This window comes from Misgurnus anguillicaudatus, unplaced genomic scaffold, assembly GCF_027580225.2.
Source record: "Misgurnus anguillicaudatus unplaced genomic scaffold, ASM2758022v2 HiC_scaffold_33, whole genome shotgun sequence".
In the NCBI taxonomy this organism is placed as follows: domain Eukaryota; kingdom Metazoa; phylum Chordata; class Actinopteri; order Cypriniformes; family Cobitidae; genus Misgurnus; species Misgurnus anguillicaudatus.
The window spans coordinates 5,312,377-5,336,979 of NW_027395283.1; the positions used below are offsets into that span (position 1 = coordinate 5,312,377).

At 43.7% G+C, this 24,603-nt stretch overlaps 1 protein-coding gene and 1 long non-coding RNA gene across 2 annotated transcripts in view; one reads left to right on the forward strand and one right to left on the reverse strand.

Annotated features, from left to right (window-relative positions):
• Positions 1 to 24,603, forward strand: part of LOC129438991 (protein NLRC3-like) — a 267,541-nt gene that overhangs the window by 32,420 nt on the left and 210,518 nt on the right. The window lies entirely within an intron of this gene.
• On the reverse strand, positions 23,731 to 24,585 carry LOC141363225 (uncharacterized). Its single transcript, XR_012368744.1, has 3 exons — positions 24,506 to 24,585; positions 24,352 to 24,399; positions 23,731 to 24,006 (listed from the first exon to the last, which is right to left on the reverse strand). It is a non-coding gene; the product is annotated as an uncharacterized lncRNA (long non-coding RNA).

Consider the following 24,603-nt stretch of genomic DNA (forward strand, 5'->3'; position numbering starts at 1 on the left):
ATAACATTGATTCTTTTTCTTCATGAAAATATTATTAATTTCCAACAGAATTAGCACTTTTCTTAGTGGGACATGTTTTTGCCAAAGTTTCAAGAATCAGTGATTTGATACTAGACATTTAATTATATTATACATATAACTCATAACCAGGTGACACAGCAGCATACATACTTGTATCTTTTCTCCTCATCTTTATTCTTTTCTAACTTTGGCACCTTATGGCTTTAAGCCTATTTTTTCTCACCAGTAATTTAGTTTGTGTTTATTACATCTCCTGTTCTCTCTCTCTATATGATGTCGTCATTGGAAGCTGTGACTTGATGCAAACTAACCCCACACCTCCTTTCTTCTTATAACCCCACACCTCCTTCTCATACTTCTGAGTGACTGACAGCTCTTCTCTGAGCAAACACTACAAAGTCCCGATTAGATTAATTGATCGCATGGTGGTGACAATGATATGATTTGACGCAAGGTACAGATGAGCGAATTTAAATCCGCATTCCATTTGCTTGTCGTCCCGGAGATTGTGGCTCATGGTTGCTTAAAGGACAAGTTCAGTATTTTACACTTAAAGGTCTGTTTTCAGATTGTTTATGATGAAATAGAACGGTTTTGACTGAAATTTGGACATATGATGCTGGCCCGAGAATTTTCGGGTGTTTGTTGTTTCACCTCCCACCTCTACAATGGGTTTATAGGTGCACAGGAACAATCCTTCCTAAAATGCATTAAACTTTCGTTTACAAAGATGTGAAACTCAGCGAGTGGTCAGGGGTGTTCACTGATATGCTCACACAAAAATGGCTACAAAAGATGCTTTCCAACAGCTGTTTTATCGTAGTTATTGTCCAACTCCATTGACTTGTATTAGATGTACTGTGAGGTACGGTATTACTCCGCCGACGGAAACGTTGTTTCTATTCTTGCAATTGGTAAAGGTGGATTATCGCCACCAACTGGGCTGGAGTGTCTATTATTCAAGCTCTAAGCGGAAGAATGTACGGGTGTGAGGCGTTTGGAAAAATAAGTCCACACGTTTACAACGAATGCTAAAACAGCTGTTGGAAAGCATCTTTTGCAGCGATTTTTGTGTGAGCATATCAGTGAACACCCCTGACCACTCAGTGAGTTTCACGTCTTTGTAAACGAAAGTTTAATGCATTTTAGGAAGGATTGTTCCAGTGCACTTATACAGCCATTGCAGAGGTGGGTGGTAATACAATAAACACCCGAAAGTTTTCGGGCAGCATCATATGTCAAAATTTCAGTCAAAACCGCTCTATTTCATCATAAACAATCTGAAAACAGGCCTTTAAGTGTAAATACTGAACTTGTCGTTTAACTACAAGACACCACACGTTTAAGAGGGAAGTAGCCCCGTGACCTGTGTTTAACATGCGTTTTTACATGTGACATGTGAACGGCCACAGGACGCCGTAATGTATCAAAATATCGGAAATGTGTTTAGAAACCATATCAACCTTATCGAAAAATATTATACTGGGAGATATATTGATATTGAATTATTGTCCAGTCCTACTCTATCATTTACATAACAAGCAAATAAGTCTATAAAACAGTTGCTGTTTTAAACATTGTGTGAACATTAAAACATGACATTGACATAACGTTTGAAAATGGTAAAATCTAACATTCATCTAACATTCAGACAACACAGAAACGTTCTTAGAACATCAAGAAAACTGAACACTTTTATGTTGGCAGAACATTTTTGGGAACTTTCAGGGAACGTTCTTAGAACTTTTCTCTGTTAGCTGAGAGTCAAACAATATCTTGTCCATTATAAACACAAACACTTGAGGAAATAAGATCAAGTATTCAGTGTGAGTCATGAACTCAATACAGATTTATGAAGAAATGTTCATGTGGTTTAGGACATCTAACACTAAAGCCCGGTATACACTGTGCGATTTTAAATAGTCCTTTAGGATTGTTGCTTGCCACACTGTGCGATCAATATCATAGTTAAGTCCATGTCACACTGTATGATCTCAGTTTCCATCAATGTCAGACTGTACGAGTTAAAAAAGACTTTTAAAAATCGGACGCACGCAAACAAACGTGTCCGCAGTTTTACGTCATCGATCGACGACGGCTGTGCAAACACACGCTGAAGCGGAGGCTAGCAAACCGAAACAACATTTACCATTCATTTTAATAATAAGCATAAAAAGAAGAAGGAGACGAGTACCTGGCATTTGAATTTCCAGCGCGGTTTCTCTCCAGGCTGCTTCATTTATATACTATCATGGTACAGTGGCGATGACACGTTGTACAAACACTCTTTATCTTTCAATAACTCCTCAAGTTTCTCCTCCTGCTGTATAGTCCACCTGGCTCTTTTTGACATTTGTCTGCGTTGATTTGTTGTTGTCGCCGTATTAATTGCATCATCGGGTTCTGTGCTTCTATTGGTTCTTGATCTGCCGGTTGTCGTAGGAAGATGTCACACAGCAGGATTGTGTCTCAAAATTTCTGACACTGCCAGATTTTTGTCGGAGGATAATTTTGATCGCAACGGTCATTAATCGGCTGTCTGTGAACATGTCAAACTAGCGATCAAAGACGGCAGATTTTAGCCTGGGATTCCAGAAATCTTTTAGGATTTCAAAATTTGTCCCAGACAGCTAAATCGTGGCTGAAATCTCACAGTGTGCACCACGCTTAATAGTCAGCTGTGTGATGGATTTATTTGACATTTAAACACACAGTGTCTCAGTTACTGAGGGATTGAAAGAGGAACATTACATGAAGAGATGGAGGTTAGAGATTTGTGGACAAACTTTGTAGTTTTGTATAATTTACATAAAGTCTCTGTTCTCCACAGGTTAAGTGGTTGTAATATCACAGATGAAGGTTGTGTTGCTCTGACTTCAGCTCTGAGATCAAACCCATCACACCTGAGAGATCTGGATCTGTCTCATAATAATCTCACATATTCAGGAGTGAAGCTGATCTCTGATGTACTGAAGAATCCTGACTGTAAACTGAAGATACTGAAGTAAGATTGTGATCTGATGTTCAGACAGAAACCACATATAGATTATAGTGAGACTATATAGAGATCATAACATCTGTAATGGATTTATAAACACTAGTCAACATTGAAAGTGGATCATAAAAGTTAATCTTAGGGTGTTTTCAGACCTGTAGAACGATTGCTTTTAGGGATGTTAACAATTAATCGATCTTTGATTAATTGTCGATAAGAATTAAATCGATAAAACATAACGATTGTCGAAAGAGCAAGAACGTGTGTGCGGCGCAAAGCACATACACAGCCGGTAAAAAAATTAAACAAGCACGAAGAAGTTAAACTAGCCATGATCACAACGATGCTCGATCCCAAACACACACTTGGGCTTTTTAACCTCATTCGAGACGAGGCTGGCTGCTAACACAACGAAATGGCATCCGCAGTGGATCTGAGAGGGTCCGATGCCGAAAATCTAAACACAGTTAGGATACTGAAAGCAAAGACCCTCTTCAGGAAAGCCTGCAAGATTAGCATAGCAACGCTGCTATACACAGGAAAGGAGACTAGAAGCCGTTTTTAATGAACAGATTCAAATGTAATCTTAAATTCTGGCAAGGAACTGTTAAATGTAAACTGTAACTGACTGTGCGGAGTGCCCATATGAGGCGGAGTTTACTGTGTCTATTAGTCATTATATTTCATTACGAGATTCAATTGATGATTTTTATCAAAACACCAACTACATTCACTCATTTCACAATCCCACTAGCATGTTATTTAGACAAAATACAATCTTTTAATTCGCGTGAGGAAGCTGGCAAGCTTACGCACACATTTATGTCATTGGCTATATGCCACTGCTGTAAAGGCTTATTGCACTATTACTGTTAACGATTATTCGATTGATTGATACTTAATTTAAATGAGAAAAATAGCATCATTTGACATCCCTAATTGCTTTGTTCCCTTTCAGTCGGTCACTACGACGTCACGTCGTGACCGACGAATTGGGAACCGCTTCGCGGGTGACCTATCTGCTTCGAGAAACCTTTAAAACGCCAATGAACTTGGCATGCAGATAATTGCATCTGCCGGCGCCGCCCCGCCGCACAGCTATTTAATGAGCGGCAGGTGCAGTTATCAAATCAGCTTTTTTAGCTTCGAAAGCTGGCAGACTGACTGCTCACGAGAAGCTACTCTCTGCTCTTTGGAGAACGTGTTCGATTTGGTTGGGCAAAGGCATTTCAGCGGAGGCTCGCGGGTGTTCCACCTCTCTTTTTAATTTTTTGACTTTTTTCTCACTCTTAGTTGAGTGTGTGCGTAGCCGTTCCCCTGTGTGCTTCATCAACATCAGCACATTAAAAGAGTATTTCCTCTAAAAGAGTATTGCGGTGTTCTGCGTCTTTTTAAAGACAGCATTTCACTTGCACTGAGACGGGAGCGTCTTTTTAAAGATGTCTTTCCGTCCGTGTTTCTGGATGCGGCAAATGTATGGGTCCCCGGGTGGCCACAATCGTTTTCTCTCGTGCGCAAGAGTGCATGCTGAGCAGAGCATGTGAGCGGTGCGGAGCGGGAGCGGAGCGTTGAGCGGTGCGGTAATATTTCCATCAGAGCGCAGAGCGCATTTCCGAAAATTCCGCTCCGCTCGCTCAATACGCTCAGCACCGCTCGCTCATCCCAGAATGCCCTTTGGTAATTTGCTAGTTCGAGAATCTGTAAAAACGGCTAGCAATAAGTTATGGAGTTCAAATATTGTTTTAAGGAAGTCCCCAGCCTTATATATAAATGAAAGAAATGAAACTAAGATGACAGAATAACTGTAGCATCGTCTGCATCTAGATGCAGTTTTAAAGATTAAAATAACTTTAATCCAACTGATCAACACAAATACAAATATATTTGTAGGCCTACATAATATAACTGATTGCTTACCAGCATTAAAACCACTTAAAATAAAAACATTTATAGTTCTTTGTGTATGTACAGCGGCCACTCTGTGGATGAAGCTGTAGCCAAAAACGCCGGTGCCTTTAGAATTAACTGACTGAACACTTGACTTACCTGGACATTTAGATATTAAATTGTTTCATCAACAGTATCTGCGTGGAACATTATAAACATTGATGATAATCTGCCGACTCGACTGATTCAGCACGTCCTCTATTTTACAGAGAGTCCGCTTAATTAACGGCTTTTCGTTCGGTCCGCGTGAGCTAAACATTTTTGTTCTGTAATTTGTTCTCGTATAGGCTATATTTCTATATATTTTCGACCATGTAACATTTGGGATAAAATGTAAGTTGTTATAGATAGCATTTAAGCTTGTTCTTGTTCTGAAATGATGAAATGTTTAGTCTGACTAAAATGATCTATCCAGATTAATTTAGCCAAAATAATGATTTATTCGTTATATAGATACATGTTAATTTATCTACTAATATACTATTGAAAATGCCATAAATAAATATTCTGTATTGCATTCGTTTTGTACATTTACAGGTTCATACTGTCTAATTTTAATTTCTTTAAGACACTGTGTTCTGTTTTTACCGATGCAATGTAAATTCGCACTTAAAAACCTTCTTGTTAAGAAATTGTTCTTCAATTTATTTTAGTTTTTTCAAATAATATATTTATATAATATTATAGTTTGTTAATCTTTTTCTCATAAGGGGAACGAATTGTTATAATATTTCGTAATTACTTATTACATTTATTATAACTTAAAATTGTGAATTAGTAAAACATGTGGATGTCGTGGAAACAAATTGTTAATTTGAATTATATCCGTATCAGTTAAACTAGGTCTAATAGCCAACACACAACTGTACATAACTGCGATTTATCAGCTAATACTTTAATTAAATGCAATTATCCAAGAACGTCAGTACAGAAAACAACTAGGCTTACTAAATATTTTTTTTATGTCGGAGCGGGATCTGAGCGGGAATTGGTTTATTTGCGAGCGTGAGCGGAAAGTTAACGGAGCGCTTGCTTGGGCGGTGAGCGACTGAGTGGAGCGCTTGAACAGTAGAGCGGAATATTTAGCGGAGCGTCACACCGCTCTGCACCGCTCACATGCTCTGATGCTGAGGCTGCGATCGTGGAGGGTTCATACTCCTAAGAGAGCATGAACCTCTTGGATGGCGGAGACGGGTTTCGTACCTCCGGGAACGTTACCCCCGTTTTTCCGTTGCGGAGCCCCGTTAAAGGTGCGGTGGCAAAACTCCGGAAATCTTATCTCCGTATAAACGGTGCTGAATCGGTTAGCTGGTTCGTCCAGTGACTCTCAGCACCCCCATCCACAGCCAGAGGTGCCGTAAGAGACGGGTGGCGCGTGTTCTACGAGCTCTCATCCTCTTTCAGTCCTCACGAGGATTCTATGTTTGTCACAGCATCGGAGAGGGGGTCGTCTATTCGGTCGCCGACTCGGACCCACTCCCGCCTTCGGGCTGGGTAGGGGCTTCCGTGCTCGACCCCGAGTGGCGGCCATGTATGCTCGGGAGCGCGGAGACGGTCTGCGTGGAGCGGAGAGCTCCTCCCCCACCGCACCGTCCCGCCTAGATGATTGGCACTTCAGGACTGCAAGAACAGCCCCGACCTTCTGTGCCTTTCTTCCCGGGGTGCATGTTGGTTGACACGGTCGTGGAAAACTCGTTTTCCTCCCGGAACCGATCGTTCAGCCATCACCTCTCCTGACGGCGGGGCCGCTAAGGTTGCTGCTCCAAGAGACCAGCCTCCCTCCCCTCACAGACCCACGGGCTTGTGAGAGGCGGCCTCTGCCGTGCGCGCCATGGCGTGATGCAGGTCCGCCAGGCTAAGGCACTGAAGGATCTGCACAGGTGAGGTCACGGTCCGGCAACTAAAGAATCCTGTGTGGCTCTGACCTGGCGCTACGTGCGACTGGGTTCACCCCACAGGCCGCCGGACGTGCTATGCCCACCCCCGGTGGTCCAGGAACGCCATCTCTGGTTGCGTCTTGCGGGCATTAAGTAGGTCGTTAATAATCGTCCTAAATGTTCCATTTTAGACCAGCCATTTCGGCGACGCGGCTGAGAGTGTCCAACAATGATCGGCCGCTTTAGAGCAGACTGAGGCATCATGCCACGTCGGAGCCTAGCTGCCCCCTCCGTTACGTCAGTATATTGGTCTGCTTTTCGCCGAGGGCGTCCTGCTACGGCTTTTTTGTTCCTTCATCCCGGCAGCTCTGAGGAACCTGTCGTAAGCAGTACACCCGCCCACTCAGCCCGCTACAGAGCTGGAAAATGAAACTTAGCGGCTCTGAGTCGGGCGATCTGAAGATTGAGAGGATCGCTCTTCAGGAGATGGTGAAAGCATCATTCTCCCCCCCACCCCGGAGGAGGGCCGGGTGGGGAATCCTTGGTTTCGTTTTGTGTTCCGCCGACTTCAATCGGCACCCACTAACCTCAAAGAGCGAATTCCTCTTCTTTCTCCAGATCACCGGAGGCATATAGGAGTTTCGGACGGGCTCAAAACCCTAAGTTCTCCTCTTCCTCTTTCGCCAGCGGATGTATCAAGCGGGACATCTACAAAGGAGCCTTTGCTCAGCATCCATCAGCGGTTTCGGGTGAGTGTTTCATTACACACAACATCTCACAATGCGGCCAAAGAGCACGCGTCGTTGAGTTCCCCGTCTCCGCTCGCCACGGGTACACACATCGTGCCGTTAATTTCCTCTCGCTCGGTATCTGGGGGCCTGGGAAGAGCTTCCCAGCCCGTCGCGTTGGCTTTTACGCACGATCCGTCTCGGTTACGCATTCAATTTGCCCGGCTACCTTACAAATATTCAGGCATTCGCTTCACCACGGTGAAGGCTGTCGATGCGCACGTACTGCGTGCGGAGATTGCTGTCCTATTGGCGAAAGGACGCGATCCAGCCGGTCCCTCCAGCCGAGATAAATTCGGGGCTTTACAGCCCTTCATTGTACCCAAGAAGAGTGGCGGGTTGCGTCCGATCCTAGATCTGCGCGTACTGAATCGAGAATTCACAGAATTCACATTCACAGAATGTTGTTCAAAATGTTTACGCAGAGGAGCATATTTTAATGCATCCGCCCATAGGATTGGTTCGCAGCCTTCAACCTGAAGGACGGTACTTTCATGTCTCCATACTCCCCCAACACAGGCCGTTTCTCTGCTTTGTGTTCGAGGGGAGGGCATATCAGTACAAAGTCTCACCGTTCGGGCTTTCTCTCTCTCTCTCTCTCTCTCTCTCCCTGTGTCTTCATGAAAGTTGCGGATGGCGCACTGCAGCCCCTGAGAGAGAGAGTGGTGTTTGCGTTTTGGCGTATTGGCTCATAATAGCTCAGTTTCGTCAGATGCTGTGCACACACATAGATCGTGTACTTAAACACCTCGCTGGTCTCGGTCTTCAGGCCAACTGGGGAAAGAGTAAACTTTGCCCCGTGCAGAGAATCTCTTTTCTCGGAAAGTAACGGGATTTGGTCGATTTAACAACACGTCTCATAGAAGCGCGTGTTCAGTCAATTCTGGCTTGCCTCAACATTTAAAGGCAGGGTTGCGGTTCCACTGAAAAAATTTTTAGAAACTTCTGGGGCATATGACAGCAGCCGCGGCCGTGACACCGCTCGGGCTGCTCCATATGAGACCGCTTCAGTGTTGGCTTTATGACCGAGTCCCGAGGAGAGCGTGGCTCACCGGCTTTCACAGTATTATAATTAAGTTGAGATGCCGTCACACTTTCACCCCGTGGTCAGACCCAGCGTTTCTCAGGGTGCGGGTGCCACTGAGGGGTCTCCAGGCATGCTATTGTTGGCAAAGATGCCTCTATCACGGGGTGGGAAGCCACGTACGGCGGGCTTGTCGCTTCGGGGGTCTGTTCGACATTCCAGCGACATTAGCATAAATTGCCTTGAGCTGTGCACTGTATATCTTGCGCTCGTCCGTTTCGTCAACGTGATTTGATGCTTAAGATGTAGTGCGCACCGACAACACTGCGGCTGTAGCGTATATCTATCGCCAAGGCGGTCTGCGCTCTCGTCACCTGTCGCATCTCACCCGTCTCTCCTCCTCTGGAGTCAGAAGTATCTGAGGTATCTTCGTGCCATTCACATGTCGGGGTCGCTGAACACAGCGGCAGTCGCGCTCTCACGAGCAGCGCGCTCCGGCGAGTGGCGACTCCACCCCCGGTCAGTTCAGCTGATTTGGCAATGTTTCGGCAGAGCGCAGTTAGATCTGTTTGCTTCTTCAGAGACAACCCATTGTCGCCTGTTTTATTCATTATCCGAAGGAACACTCGGCGTGGATGCACTGGCACACAGCTGGCCGCGGGGTTTTCCCCAGTAAGCTTTATTGCGCAGACACTGTGCAAAGTCAGGGAGGACGAGGAGCGCATTCTATTAGTTGCGCCGTACCGGACAACTAGGAATTGGTTTTACAGAGTTCACTCTCCTCGCGACAGTCCCTCCCTGGCTGACTCCTTGGCACATTATGGCACCCTCGCCCCGATCTGTGGAACCCCCATGTGTGGTCTTTGGACGGGGCGCGGAGGTTTTAGGTGGTTTACCCCAGGCGGTATCTAACACCATCGCTGCAGCGCAAGCACCGTCTATGAGACAGGCGTATACGCTGAAATGGAACCTGTTTGTTGTTTGGTGTACCTCTCAGCGAGAGGACCCCCGAGAATGCTCAATCAGTATTGTGCTTTCATATCTCCAGCACCGCTTGGAGAAGAGGCTGTCACAATCTACTATTAAAGTAGATATTGCGGCAATATCCGCGCATCACGCACCTATAGACGGTAGATCTGTGGGTCAGCACGATCTGGTCATTAGGTTTTTAACAGGGGCACGGAGGCTGAATCCTTCGCGCCTCCCTCTATTCCTCCTTGGGACTTGTCCATGGTGCTGAAAGTTCAGCACTGCCCTTTCGAGCCTCTGCTGACGGTGAGCGTCAAGTTTCTCACTATGAAAACTTTGACGCTCCTCGCATTGGCTTCTATTAAAAGGATAGGGGATTTTCATGCATTTTCGGTCAACGATTCGTGCCTTCAGTTCAGGCCGGCTGAATCCAGCGTTAAACTGAGACCCCGGCCGGGCTACGTGCCTAAAGTTCCCACCAGTCCCTTTAGAGATCGGGTGGGGGACTTTTCAAGCGCTGCCTTCGGAGGCAGACCCAGCTATGGCTTTGTTATGTTCTGTACGTGCACTACGTGTGTATGTGGATCGCACTCAAAGCTTTCGGACCTCAGAACAGCTCTTTGTCTGTTACGGTGGTCAGCAGAAAGGGAAAGCTGTCACTAAACAGAGGATGTCTCATTGGATTGTAGACACAATCGCCCTGAAATATGAGAAACAGGGCATTCCTTGCCCTTTTTGTTTGAGAGCCCATTCAACCAGAAGCGTGGCTTCATCTTGGGCTTTGGCTCGTGGTTCCTCGCTTTCAGATATTTGTAGAGCTGCTGGCTGGGTGACACCTAATACGTTCACTAGATTCTACAGTGTTCGTGTTGAGCCGGTATCCTCTCGAGTTCTCTCGTCAGATCAGTGAGAACATCGAGGAACGGCTCCTGTGTCGGCTTGGAGCCTTTCTTTTTGGCTGCGCAGAAACCGCACCATTATGGAAGGCCATTAAGGCAAAAACGTTACAAAAATGTTTTTTGTCTTTTCCACCGCTTGGTGACCGATGTTGCGGAGCATCGGCTGCCAGCCTCTCACTAGATGTATTATTGACTATCTGGGTGAGGCTAGCGCCCAGATTGCGCCCCCTAGTGGTTTCTTTGTGAGTATTTCCGTGGAAAGTTTATGATTTACCACGTTTCCCTTAGCGGAGTTCGTTCCGCGCCTCTCTAGTGTTGCTAAGAGAGTGTATTTTTATAGACCTCGTGTCTTTTTATCCATCACCTTAGTGGTAGACCCCTAGAGGGTTTTTCTTCCGCAGCGATCTTAGTTCCGCCTGACGAGTTCGCTTCCCAGTTCGCCTAGTCACTATCGTGGGTTAAGGAACAAGTAGTGACCGGCCTCTGCTTCAACCCCATTTCCGTTCCCTTAAAGAGGAGAGTCGGAGGGTTTATGCAGGCACTGGAAGGGTCAGCTTCAGTGGCGCTTTGGTAGGGATTCCCAATTCGTCGGTCACGACGTGACGTCGTAGTGACCGACTGAAAGGGAACGTCTTGGTTACATATGTAACCCTCGTTCCCTGAAGGAAGGGAACGGAGACGTCACGTCCCGTCGCCACAGTTTGCTGTTCCACTGCTGATATCGGCCGGACCCTTTCCTTCTGTCCAGCTTTCTCAGCAAAAAATAGCTGATTTGATAACTGCACCTGCCGCTCATTAAATAGCTGTGCGGCGGGGCGGCGCCGGCAGATGCAATTATCTGCATGCCAAGTTCATTGGCGTTTTAAAGGTTTCTCGAAGCAGATAGGTCACCCGCGAAGCGGTTCCCAATTCGTCGGTCACGACGTGACGTCTCCGTTCCCTTCCTTCAGGGAACGAGGGTTACATATGTAACTGAGACGTTTTGAAACCGGGGGTTAAATGGCTACAATGTTGGTTCAGTTCGCATACACAAGGCAATATTTCCAAATGAATCAGACTTTGTTAATACAAGTCATGTGTGTGTAAACTTTCCTTTAATTGCTCAGAGTGCATCTGTTTATTTTCTGTGATTCTGCTTAAATTGTCTGTCAGGATTAGAGCCCGAAGCCATTTGTTTTGAGAATAATGGCTGGCTGATGAAGTTATTGGCTGGCTAGCCGGCTCAGCCAAAACCTAAATGACTGCTGCAGCCAAACTTTTCATAGCTGCAAATGACTTTTGATGTGTGTAACAGCTCAAGTATACAGTATGTCACTGAGACGGTCTCTGAAAATCAGACTAAAGCCTCAAATCTTTTTGTGAGATAAAAACATCACAGTTTAATTTCAAGCATTAATTTTACTATGATTTCAATCGCTGACATGACATTACTCAGTCAAAATTAAAGATATCAAGTTCATATTTTCACAAAATGTTCTTTACATTATGTAGGATGATTTTATGTGGAAAACAGTAAATCACAAAGAAATACTTCAGCTGGGTTTTCACAGGCATGGTCACAATTATCTTTAATCTATGTTTTACGAGTTCGCCTCACTGACAATAAAGAGGGACTGCTAATATGCGTGAGTGGCGTGCTGTCCCGGGGCGAAGGTTCCGAGCTCGGGAAATACCCCCCGAGTTCGGAACGTTCGTCCCTTGACCGGGGAAGGAGCCCCGGGCCTGGGGCGTGCCCTGACCCGGGTTATCCCCGGTGCTGAGCTAAATGTACGTAGTGAGGCGAAGGGGTGGAGGTGGGTTTGCAATAATGTCCCAGAGAATTGAGGGTAAGGACTCTATGATTATTTATAGAGCTGGTACTAAGTTGTTGTGTTGATTAGTGATTGATAACCAGCCGTGTTCATTGCTTAATCATCGAGAGCCAGCCGTGTTCATTGAGAGCCAGCCAAGTTCATTGATTAGTGATTAAGAGCCAGCCATGTTCATTGATTAATGATTGAAGGCCAGCTGAGTTCATTGTCTGATCAGCTCCTCCCAAACCTTGTTTATATAAAACATCATTTTACGAGTTCGCCTCACTGACAATAAAGAGGGACTGCTAATATGCGTGAGTGGCGTGCTGTCCCGGGGCGAAGGTTCCGAGCTCGGGAAATACCCCCCGAGTTCGGAACGTTCGTCCCTTGACCGGGGAAGGAGCCCCGGGCCTGGGGCGTGCCCTGACCCGGGTTATCCCCAAAAAGAGCAGGTGGTGCAGGACAGCCGCCTGAACAACAATTCCCCAAAGAAGGCTGGCTTGAGAAGGCGAGGTGCTGGCCCTCATTGGGGAAAATGCTGAAGTAGAGGGTAGAATTGAAAAAGGCAGCTCTGGAGAGCGGGCACTGTTGAGAAGTGCTGTGAAGAGGTTGAGAAGGATATATGAGGTGGGGCAGAGGCCTGGACCCAAAGGCTGTAGTTTGAAGAATATAGGGGGCTCCGGGGGAGCAAAATCTGCTGCTGCCAATATGTAGGGAAGGGAGAAAATTGTACTCTGAAGAAGAGCGGGGAGTTTTTAAAGGTAATAGGTGAGGTAGTGCTGTAAGGAGCAAGGTAGGACTCCAAGGGAGCGAAGGAAGCAGTTTGTGCCCTGAGATGGGGCTGTGCTCTAGAGGAGCCAGACATGAGGTAGTTGGGGAAGAAGAAAACTCCAGAGGGAGCAGTACTGCTTAGGCAGCGATAGATGCATAGATTCTGCTGGGCAGAAAATGTGAAGGAAGCACTGGCCCCTGCGGGGGCGGTCGCGCTGCGATACGGGCTTCGAGGTTGAAATGATCTGCTGCGGCAGATCGAGGAAAAGGCACGGGCCCCTGCGGGGGCGGTCGCTGCTGCGATACTGGCCTGAGTTGGAAAGGGAAGGTTTTATTGGCAGAGCATGTGAAAGAAGCACGGGCCCCTGCGGGGGCGGTCGCAGCGGCGATACTGGCTTCAGAAGTCGACTGCTGCGGCAGATCGAGGAAAAGGCACGGGCCCCTGCGGGGGCGGTCGCTGCTGCGATACTGGCCTGAGTTGGAAAGGGAAGGTTTTATTGGCAGAGGAAGTGAAAGAAGCACGGGCCCCTGCGGGGGCGGTCGCAGCTGCGATACTGGCTTCAGAAGTCGACTGCTGCGGCAGATCGAGGAAAAGGCACGGGCCCCTGCGGGGGCGGTCGCTGCTGCGATACTGGCCTGAGTTGGAAAGGGAAGGTTTTATTGACAGAGGAAGTGAAAGAAGCACGGGCCCCTGTGGGGGCGGTCGCTGCTGCGATACTGGCTTAAAAAAGGCATCTGCTGTGGCAGAGAGTGAAATAAAAGCTTGGGCTTCTGCAAGAGCGGTCGTGCTGCGACAGTTGTTGTTATCTGAGAAGGAATCTGTTGTGGTAGGGCTGTGTAAGATTTTGATGAGGGTGTCAGCTTGAGTTGCCGGTACTAGCTTCTGCGGAGGCAGGGAAGTGGATCGAGGGTGATGATGGGTTTATGTGTGACGGTGTGATCTTATGTCCGTTTGCTGGGCCGTGAGTGTTTGGTGGGCTTCTTTGATGGAAGCACGATCTGCCCTGATGTAATTTTTTGAAAGCTTCCGAAGACCAGCGGCCTAGGGTTTGTATCTGGGAGTCTGGGAGTCCGTTTTGAGCAGCTGTTGTGGCTGCTCCAATGCGGAAGGAATGACTTGAAAATTCATGGGGGGGAAGCCAGATGTTAGCAAAACTTGTTTTAGGTGCTTCTGAAACCAAAAGCGGGTTACTGGGCGGTTGAATTCATCCCCAAAAAGTGGGTCGGAAGAGGATTTAATCTGGTGGCAACGATAGGAAGTGTAAGCTTTGAGAACTTGGTATGGTTGGATGGGAGTTTGAATTTTGAAAATGTATATGTGGTGTCCTTTTCTCATTTGGTCCGTCTTGCTGTGTTTGATAAAAAATGAGATGGTTTCGTCATCTATTATGGCTAGATCAGAGATGGTTGGGTGTAGGTTTGGGTCAAAGGTGGCTGAAACAGTGAATTCTGAACAGCGGAGGAAACCAAAAAAGGCTAACACGAACATGGCGTCTAGGGTTCGGGCAGTATGTACTGAGGAGTAGCCTTTGCGAAGAGTGGCTAGACATTTTGAAAGGATTTCTATGGTTATGGGTAACCTGGAATCTGGACTCTTGGGTTGGGTTTTTTCAATACCTTTTAAAAGCATGTCGGTCTGGGGATTAGTGATAGCAGTTGAGGGTAAACCTAACATTAGTTTGTGAAAAAATTGGATTCCGCTCATATACCCTTTAATTGTGCTGATTCGAAGGTGTTTGACGTTATGCAGGTACGATATGAATGATGTTATGGTAAGTAGAGAGAAGTTGGCTAAAGGGATCTGGTGTAAATGATGGAAAGTTCTGAAGCTTCTCCAAGCTGTCAGATAGGTTTGAAGAGTTCCCATTGAGACTGCTTGGAGTATAGTATCTAGAGAGGCGGTAAGAAGGTCTTTGAGTGGATGATTTACGGGAATATTATAGTTGAATAGGGAGGCACTAGTGTTGGGGGAAGATCCGCTTCTGATGCCAACTGCCTCAATTTCTGCGAGGATCTGTTGCCTGATGGAATTGATGACAGGGGGAGGTTCCAAGGCCAATGCGTTGGGTGGGATGGGCATTGGTGCTGCGGTAGCCAGCGTGAAAGGCTGACGAGTCTGGGGAACAGAATCAACAGAAAAAGAAGCCGCTGGAGCCGCTAGCGGAGGCAGCCTCACGCTTTGGGTCGATCCGTGGGCGAAAATATCAGGTTGAAAAGTCATAGAGGGTGCCGGGGCCTGACTCGTTAGCGGAGGCATCCTCACGCTCGTGTCGGCTCCTGCGGCAAAAACCGGGGCCTGACTCGTTAGCGGAGGCATCCTCACGCTCGTGTCGGCTCCTGCAGCGAAAACCGGGGCCTGACTCGTTAGCGGAGGCATCCTCACGCTCGTGTCGGCTCCTGCAGCGAAAACCGGGGCCTGACTCGTTAGCGGAGGCATCCTCACGCTCGAGTCGGCTCCTGCTGCAAAAGTGGGAGAAATGTGAGAAGGAAAAATAGATGTGGCCGGCGCTGCTGCTGAACACAACCCCGTGTGATAGAGAGACGGAGGGGCAGCAGGCCATTGGCCGGGAGAAGGAAGCGGCAGTGGGATGAGCAAAGCAGTTACCATGCTCGTGTTGGCTCCTGCGGAAAAAATGGGAGAAATGTGAGAAGGAAAAATAGATGTGGCCGGCGCTGCTGCTGAACGCAACCCCGTGTGATAGAGAGACGGAGGGGCAGCAGGCCATTGGCCGTGAGAAGGAAGCGGCAGTGGGATGAGTGAAGCCTTTGTCGAGCTCGTGTCGGCTCCTGCGGAAAAAGTGGGAGAAATGTGAGAAAGAAAAATAGATGTGGCCGGCGCTGCTGCTGAACGCAACCCCGTGTGATAGAGAGACGGAGGGGCAGCAGGCCATTGGCCGGGAGAAGGAAGCAGCAGTGGGAGGAGCGAAGCCGTTGCCGCGCTCGTGTCAGCTCCTGCGGAAAAAATGGGAGAAATGTGAGAAGGAAAAATAGATGCGGCCGGCGCTGCTGCTGAACGCAACCCCGTGTGATAGAGAGACGGAGGGGCAGCAGGCCATTGGCCGGGAGAAAGAAGCGGCAGTGGGAGGAGCGAAGCCGTTGCCGTGAGCGGAAGCATGGCTTCATGCTGTGTCTTTGAGACCTCCGTGTTTTCCCTGGTGTCTTTCGGGTGTACGGTGTACTCCGTGCTTGCAGAGACGAGGAGTCAGAGCTTGCTGTCACGGCTGTTTGCGGGGGTTGAGTAGCCCTCCGGCTATCGCGGAGTAGGCTGAACAGTTGCGCCTTTGTTTGTTAACGTGAGAATGGAATATCTGCATTTTCAAGAGCTAGTTCGAGGCCTAGGATGGACCATTTCTTGATGTCGGGGATTCCTGGAGAAGCAGAAGCGTATGAAGATGCCGGTGATGGTGGGGAGCGCCTCTGCGAGGTGCGAGGAGACGGTCCTTTTCTCCTCGGGATTCGTGTAGCAATGCGGGAAGATCGCCCGGCCTGTGGGGAGGCCTCGGGCTTGATTGAAACATCCCGACCGCTGTCGGAAGGCCCGAGATAATCCTGTGTGGTATGGTGAATTTCCTGTGCTGGGTTTGTTTGACTGGACATCTTGCAATAATGTCCCAGAGAATTGAGGGTAAGGACTCTATGATTATTTATAGAGCTGGTACTAAGTTGTTGTGTTGATTAGTGATTGATAACCAGCCGTGTTCATTGCTTAATCATCGAGAGCCAGCCGTGTTCATTGAGAGCCAGCCAAGTTCATTGATTAGTGATTAAGAGCCAGCCATGTTCATTGATTAATGATTGAAGGCCAGCTGAGTTCATTGTCTGATCAGCTCCTCCCAAACCTTGTTTATATAAAACATCATTTAATAATGTTGCATTTTCTCTGATTATTTGATTACTGTAATGTATTTTTCAATTACATTTACATTGCACAATAAATTATCTTAGCTGCACACATTGTAAGTATCTATAAATACTGTTAATTGTGGTCAAAACAATAGCAAAAGAAATAGTTCTGTATTATTAAATTGCAGACAAAGATTTTGAATAGCTACAGTAGGTTGGATTGTATGTTTGGTGCGAAATGGGTATGGTGGGGGCCCGACCTCATATTCTTTCATAGGGCCCAAAATTGCTAGCGGCACCCCTGCCGCCAACAGCACAACATATCCCGGGCATATTGTAATCTTGTTGTGAACCTCTTGGGAGTGTTTTATTGATCTTCATCTGGTAGTTGTGGCTGGTGTGACCATAGACTAAAGCAGTCCACCCCTGCCGTGTTCACATATGACTAAACAAACTAAACCAAGAAGAAAAAGCAGCAGGTTCTGAAACATATGCTGAGTCCCAATTCGCATACTATCCGTCCTAAATAGTATTCGAAACTAGAATTAGTACGTCCCAAAACGTAGTATGTTGAAATGAGTATCCCAAAGATACCCGGATGGTCTACTATTTCCGGTTAGATTTCGAAGTGCAGATCCATCCACACTCTAACGGCTAATATTGCCCACAACCCATTGCGTGCGGGAGGGAGGAGCTTTGTGGTGATGTAAATATGGCAGCCAGACGCAGCAGCGGAGATGCGCCCTCAGCTTTTAAGTGTAAGAATTCAAATGTTTAACCCTAATTAAAGTTATCTTTCATTGTGTCGTAATATTCGGTTGATGTTGTGAAAATAAAGTACCATGGCTGTAGTACTGTGTCATGCATGTGTCTTTTTTATGTATTTCTTTTTATGTTTCTGTCTTAGATTTATACCTTACTATAAACCCTTATGAAAATAAACACCTTTTACTACACTAATCATAGTTTAACAACACTGACTTATTTGTAGTAATACTGTGGCTGTACAAATGTTAACTTTATTAAGAAATAAGGTTACTAAACTTTTACTATAGTAAAAGCATGGTTCATTTTCATCGCGGTATTTTTGCTTTGCATACATAAGTGTAAAATAAGCATAAAATACGTTAAACAATAGTTATACTATAAACTTTAACTATTTTGACTTTAAAATAAGTAGCTTTCGTTACACACATTGTTGCACATGAACATCATAACCATCCGCCTCACAAACGACCTGCGTTTGGTGTGCGTAACTAGGCAACCACGTTGTCGTTCACGTTGCATGACGTCGTTGAAGTACGTCCCAGAACGTGCATACTCTTTTGCTACACACTCAAAAGTACGTACATTTTCCTCACAAAAACAGTACATACTTTTAGGTCGTAGTATAAGTAGGCGAATTGGGACTCAGCAATAGACTCAGGTCTGAAAACACCCTAAGATGTCCTCAGACAAGTACCGGTATTGTTCAAAATTCAAAGACAACATTTATAAAAAGTTTTGGTCCACTTTAAAGCAACACTATGTAGTTTTTTTACCTTTAAATAATGTCTCTAAAATTATTTCACTTATAGAACAACTTTTAACTGGACAAATTGTACAGTTGCTGCAACCTGAGCAGCCTCCTAGCTGCTACAAGCACACTCTGAAAGTGGCGGTGGAGGGTAGGAAACACAGCCCCGCCCCTCCCCCTGCCTGCAGAAGAGTGTCTGATACCAGGCACTGTTGCGCTTTTCAACCACATGGGGGAGCTATAAGTCATTTTTACATGGAAACTACATAGTGTTGCTTTAAATGTTGAATTGTGAATTTTAATTTAATCTCAGTAATGTATTTGATAACTGAAACTGATTTTATTCAACATTCATCACAACACTTTACTGAAAGTCACAAACATAAATCTTTAAAATTTAATTATGATGAGAAAAAAAGTAAAAAAAAAAATTTAGTGATGTCTGATGAGAGAAATCTGATTTCATTACTGTATAAAAATAAATCACACAGTTAATATAAACATAAACTGATAAAGTGCATTTCCTTGTAAATCTCTCTGATGTGTTTCAGTAAAACACAAACACACATAAATGAAACTAAAATGAAAATGTTAATAAACACTAAATGATGACAGAAGTGAAACAAATTCAACTCACTGTAGATTTGATCTGTGTGTGAACAAACTGTGTGTCTCTGTTCTCTACAGGTTGACATTGTGTAATATCACAGATGAAGGTTGTGTTGCTCTGACTTCAGCTCTGAGATCAAACCCATCACACCTGAGAGATCTGGATCTGTCTTATAATAAACTAAGAGTTTCAGGAGTGAAGCTGATCTCTGATGTACTGAAGAATCCTGACTGTAAACTGGAGATACTGAAGTAAGATCATCTCTCTGATAGTCACACATTTAACTTAGTTAAACATAAACTGTACGAAAAAAAAACACTAAAATGTAAAGTATCTGGGCCCGGTTCCCCGATAATGTTCACTCTTAGCGCGCTAAGAAGACTCAAAAAGATATCTTTCCAAAGTTGTTTGTGTTCCTAAGTGTGTTCCCCGAAGTGTCTCTTAGGAAGCTTCTTAACACGCTGCCTCTAAGTTCGACGTAACAATGTCGCTGTCCCAAGTGAAGGTGCTGAATTATTTGCGATCGATCGCTCAGGGATCGATTTTCCACTTCACGCAAAGGTGCATTACAATGTTAAGAAAGACAACACGTTATATACAAATGGAACATAACTCAAACTATTCCAGTAACATTTATTTTAACATGGTTTAAGTTATCTGTAAAATAGACTAATAATTAAGTTATCAAATTGTCAGTAATACAGACGAAGTGGGTATCCCTCTCTAATCATCCACCCTCCTTATCCCGTTGTGCCACTTGTGCCGCTTCTTGACATGAGTTTAACGACTTAAAAAATGATGATATACACTTTTATACTAATGGTAAGGTACTTTACAAACAGAATTGATTGGCAAGCAGCTGCAGTTACTTCTGTTTAATGCGGTATTGCTTACCATTAATGTTTTCAATAAAAAGCAACCTAGTTAGATAGAGAATATGGTCTGAGAAGATCCAGCAGCTCCATAATGAGTTGTCTTGGGAGGCAATTTTTTTTTAAATTTAGCCACGTCAGGCAAAAAATCAAAAGGTTTAAGGGTTGCCGGTGTTGTGTGTGGAAGTCTGTTCCCTATGTTTCCCTTTAGTGTTTTTATAGCGCTTTTATTACATTATACGTTTATTCTTTATATACATTGAAAGTTTTAATGGCTACTGAGATGTATATGTGTGCATTTATGTAATGTATCTTGACTGTTCTTGATTGTAAGTCAATTATTTTTACAGTATGAATCATATTATATGTATAATATATATTTATTATGTATGGAAACATAACAGTTTTAAAACAAACAGTAGAGAAAAAAGAGCTATATGTTAAAAGGCATAAAACTGTCAAATATGAAATATTTAATAAATAGTATAATAGAATACATGATATTATTGCTTTTTAGTATAACCAATTGAAATCTTTAATCTTTCTAAATAAATTATAAATGTAACGTGATGAAAACGCTATAAACATAGAGGGAACAGACTTCAATGAGGAACAAACACCGGCGCCGTCTTTGATTCATTAGTTCTGATACCACATAAAGTCAACTGCATAAATAGTACTGTATTCATTGCAAACATATTTTATTAAGTCTTAAAATGTCCATAACATAAAATTATTTTCAGCATACCATAGTTTGACTTGTACTGCGCTGTGCTGATTTCTAAAGACTGCTGCACAGTGGCGGCGATAGCGTTTTGTCCTCAAACAACGCTAAGAGAGAGCTTACGAATGGTCCAGACCAACCTTACGAAAGTGTGACTTACAGAAGATATACTTAGCGTACGAACGTTTTGGGAATCGTGCCATAGAGTTAAGAGAGAGGTTAAGAAATAGGTTAAGAACTACTTACCGATAAGAACATTTTGGGGAACTGGGCCCTGATCAGTAAGCAGATACATCAGCAGTCTCATGAATAATTATGATGTTGTGTTGTTAGATTTCCCCTACACACCTGACTGACTTAAGTTACATAACCGTGTAGACAACACACACAAGACATTTATCCTCACCAGGTGTCCACAGAAGACAAACACCGAAGATTCACACAACATTTTGTCCATTATATGAAAAATGAAAAACTATGAAAAAATTTGTATTCTTTGATGCATCATGATGTGGACGATTCTGTAACAATTCACAAATGTCAAGAATTGATTCTTAAAAGTTATTTTATAAAATAATAATGTGATGTTATCAGAACCAAAAGGCGGAATTCAACTGCGGGAGGGGTGCTGCGTAGTGCGTACGGACAGCTTGAGAGAGCGCACCGCACGAGCACCCACAGCGGAGCTTACACGAGCAGTAGAGAAAGAAATAAACAAATACATCTAGCCCTATTTGACTCATTCTAAACTGCAAGAAAACAAAATACATGTTGGGATGATCTTCATCTGCCTTTTCTCTGTTGAGTGAACGTCAGGAAGAAACAGCGCCTTCATTTACAAACTCATCTGATGTGCTAATAGTGTTTCCAAAAACCTGCCGCTAAATGTTTAGATATAGATAAGAACATGAATATACTTCTGTAAAAATATGCACATCATTTGTTATTCAGACGGAGGCGCTGGGTGCGCTGCATTAAATAAATACAGTAATACTGCCAAAATCACTGTGTATAATGATGATGATTAGACGATATTTCAGTTACAGTTACATATCGATATGCCGGTTAACATATTAATTATATATGTTGATTCTGAATCAATTCATGAGGGTCCAAACGATTCCCACCCCTAATGAACACAAACACTTGAGGAAATAAAATCATGTGTTCAACCTGACAGACTCCAGTCAATGTCTTTGAATATGATTTAATCACGACTGAATCGTCCTCATCAGAAAGAATACAAGAGTTTATATACGATAGATACATGACAAAGTCACATCATTTATCTCTAATATGATTTATTCTTCATATCTGCAATTCAGAAACTCCTCTCTGTTACCATGCAGACAAAAACCAAATGTAACTTTCTTGATGACCTCAGCTTTAATAAGTCATGGGGTTTAAATTGAAATCATTTAACCACACGTACTTCCTCTATTTCAACACATTTTGTTGTCAAAGCATACAGTACAAATGTTTAAACCTGTAAGGAAAAGACATGTTAGTTATAATTAATTATGATTCATTTCAATTTCCTTCACACCGTGCAACAAAACTCCTCTGTTAAAATGTCAGAAAATGTAGTTTGGTGTTTCTTTGATGAAATCTTTGCTGATATTATTGTGTATGAAGAGTTTTTCTCCTCGTCGTGTTGTTTTTATAAAGATGATTAAAAACATTGATCCATCATTGACACTGACACACACATTAATAATGTTTTTATAGATTGAGTGAAATTGATCTTTAAACACTGTAACATCTTTAAATGTAAGATCAGAGTTATGTTATCTCCAGCTGATATTCCTCCTGTAATAGAGGAAGATTTTTACATCAAATACCTGATGAGAATTACAAGTGTGAGTCATGAACTCAATACAGATTTATGAAGAAATGTTCATGTGGTTTAGGACATCTAACACTAATAGTCAGCTGTGTGATGGATTTATTTGACATTGAACACACAGTGTCTCAGTTACTGAGGGATTGAAAGAGGAACATTACATGAAGAGATGGAGCTTAGAGATTTGTGAACAAACTTAGTAGTTTTGCATCATTCACATAAAGTCTCTGTTCTCTACTATGGAGATAATTTTATCTCATTAATAATTCACGCAAAAAACATGATTCACACATGCGTAGACTATTTCACATGCATGAAATCTAATTTACATACACAAAAAATATATATATTCGCAAAAAACGATGTACATACAAAAAATAAAAATACATATTCATAAAATACGTTTCACAAACGAAAAAAAAAAAACAATTTACAAATGTAGAACTGTGTACGAAAAGTTTTAAATTTTGAGTTTATCATGACTGTGAATGTACTTTTTCGTGTGTGAATTGCTTTGAATTCGTGTGTGTGTTTTTTGAGACTTTGTTGGCAGCGCGCTCTCCAACGTGGGTCACTCGTACTCTTTAGCCAATCAGATGCAAGCTTACTATTCAACCAATCATAACCCGCCAAGAGCGCAGCACTCAAGGAGCTCAACATTGCACACCTTTTGCGCAATCTGGCTCTCCTGACGTATTTCCGGAAAAATCTGAGCGTATTTACTTAGCGCATTTCCTATACTAGCAGCAAAATGCTTTCATAAAATTTATTTGAGACCGATCTATAACTAAAGTATATTTATAGCATTATATAGTTAACCATTATAGTACTGGCTTCCAGTTTAAATATCAACAACGGAAAGAAAGTAGGTAAGCTGAACGTTGCTGTGTCCAGTTATGTGAGGACTCCTCAAAGTTCAACTCTGTATGAGTTTCCAAATGTTTTTTGTGGACAAAAAACACGCAGAAAATGGATTCACAACATTCGACGCGAGCGATTTAACATCACTTCTCATACACGGATCTGCAGTCATTTTAAGTGATGATTTCATTGTGCTATTGACCCTTAAAGTGCGTCGCTGGCTTTGAAAGGACGTTGCCTTATCCAGTGAACCAAGTATTGCATTTAGTTTTGTTCAGGTATAAATAATATTGACATGTATATAATCAACTTTTATTCAGTGTTGCCTGCACTTCAGAAATGTAAATATTGACTTTACACATTTGCAATTGCAAGCAAACAGATGTGTCAAGGCTGTAGCCAAATAGTTGCAGAGGTTGTAGTTAAGGGGCATCTTGATAGCGATTAAGGTTGCGTGTTGTTGCTGCTGGTATGACAGCACACTTCCATACTAAACTCTGCCAAAGCCAAAATCCACCAAAGAATTTAGATGTGACATCCTGATAGTGGTGAGCGAAGGGGCTACAGCACTTGCAAGGTCCTTAAATGCCTCTGCTATTTGAAGGACTGTGAGGTCAGGCAGCTTACAGGTGACACTCTTTTAAAAGGTACTCCTGAAATGAAAAAACGTCAATTCCTATCATTTTAGTCTTTAAAATCTATCGCAGTTTTTTATCAAATACTGCTTCTTATTACATGGCATTTGCAATACTTTTAATCGTCTGATGTCCTGAATGTCACACCGCAGCCTCAATCTGGACAGGACTATTGTTTTGTACATTGTAATGGTTTGTTCTGTAATAATGGACTCGTATGGACTTTATCTGTTACATAAAAATTTTCAGTGAAATGAGCCTGATCTCATACAGTATGTCTTTTGTGAAGTATATGTGTGTGTGTGTGTGTGTGTGTGTGTGTGTGTGTGTGTGTGTGTGCATTGCAAAATTTTTGTGTTGTACCTTAATACATCAGCAAGCTCATTTCTTTGGGTCTTGCAGACAGAACCTCTGAAAATACACAGAAAACACACAGTGGCCATGTTAACATTAATAAAAATAACAGCAAAGTTTGGAATACTACATTACAGTAAAATGTAGATTAAATAAAAATTACCATTGTTCTAGGTTTGTGTCAGCTCTCCTCCGTTTCAGTACAGCTGTGAACTTCACTGATGCCAAGCTCTGAGTAGTGCAATCCCAGCAACACAAGAA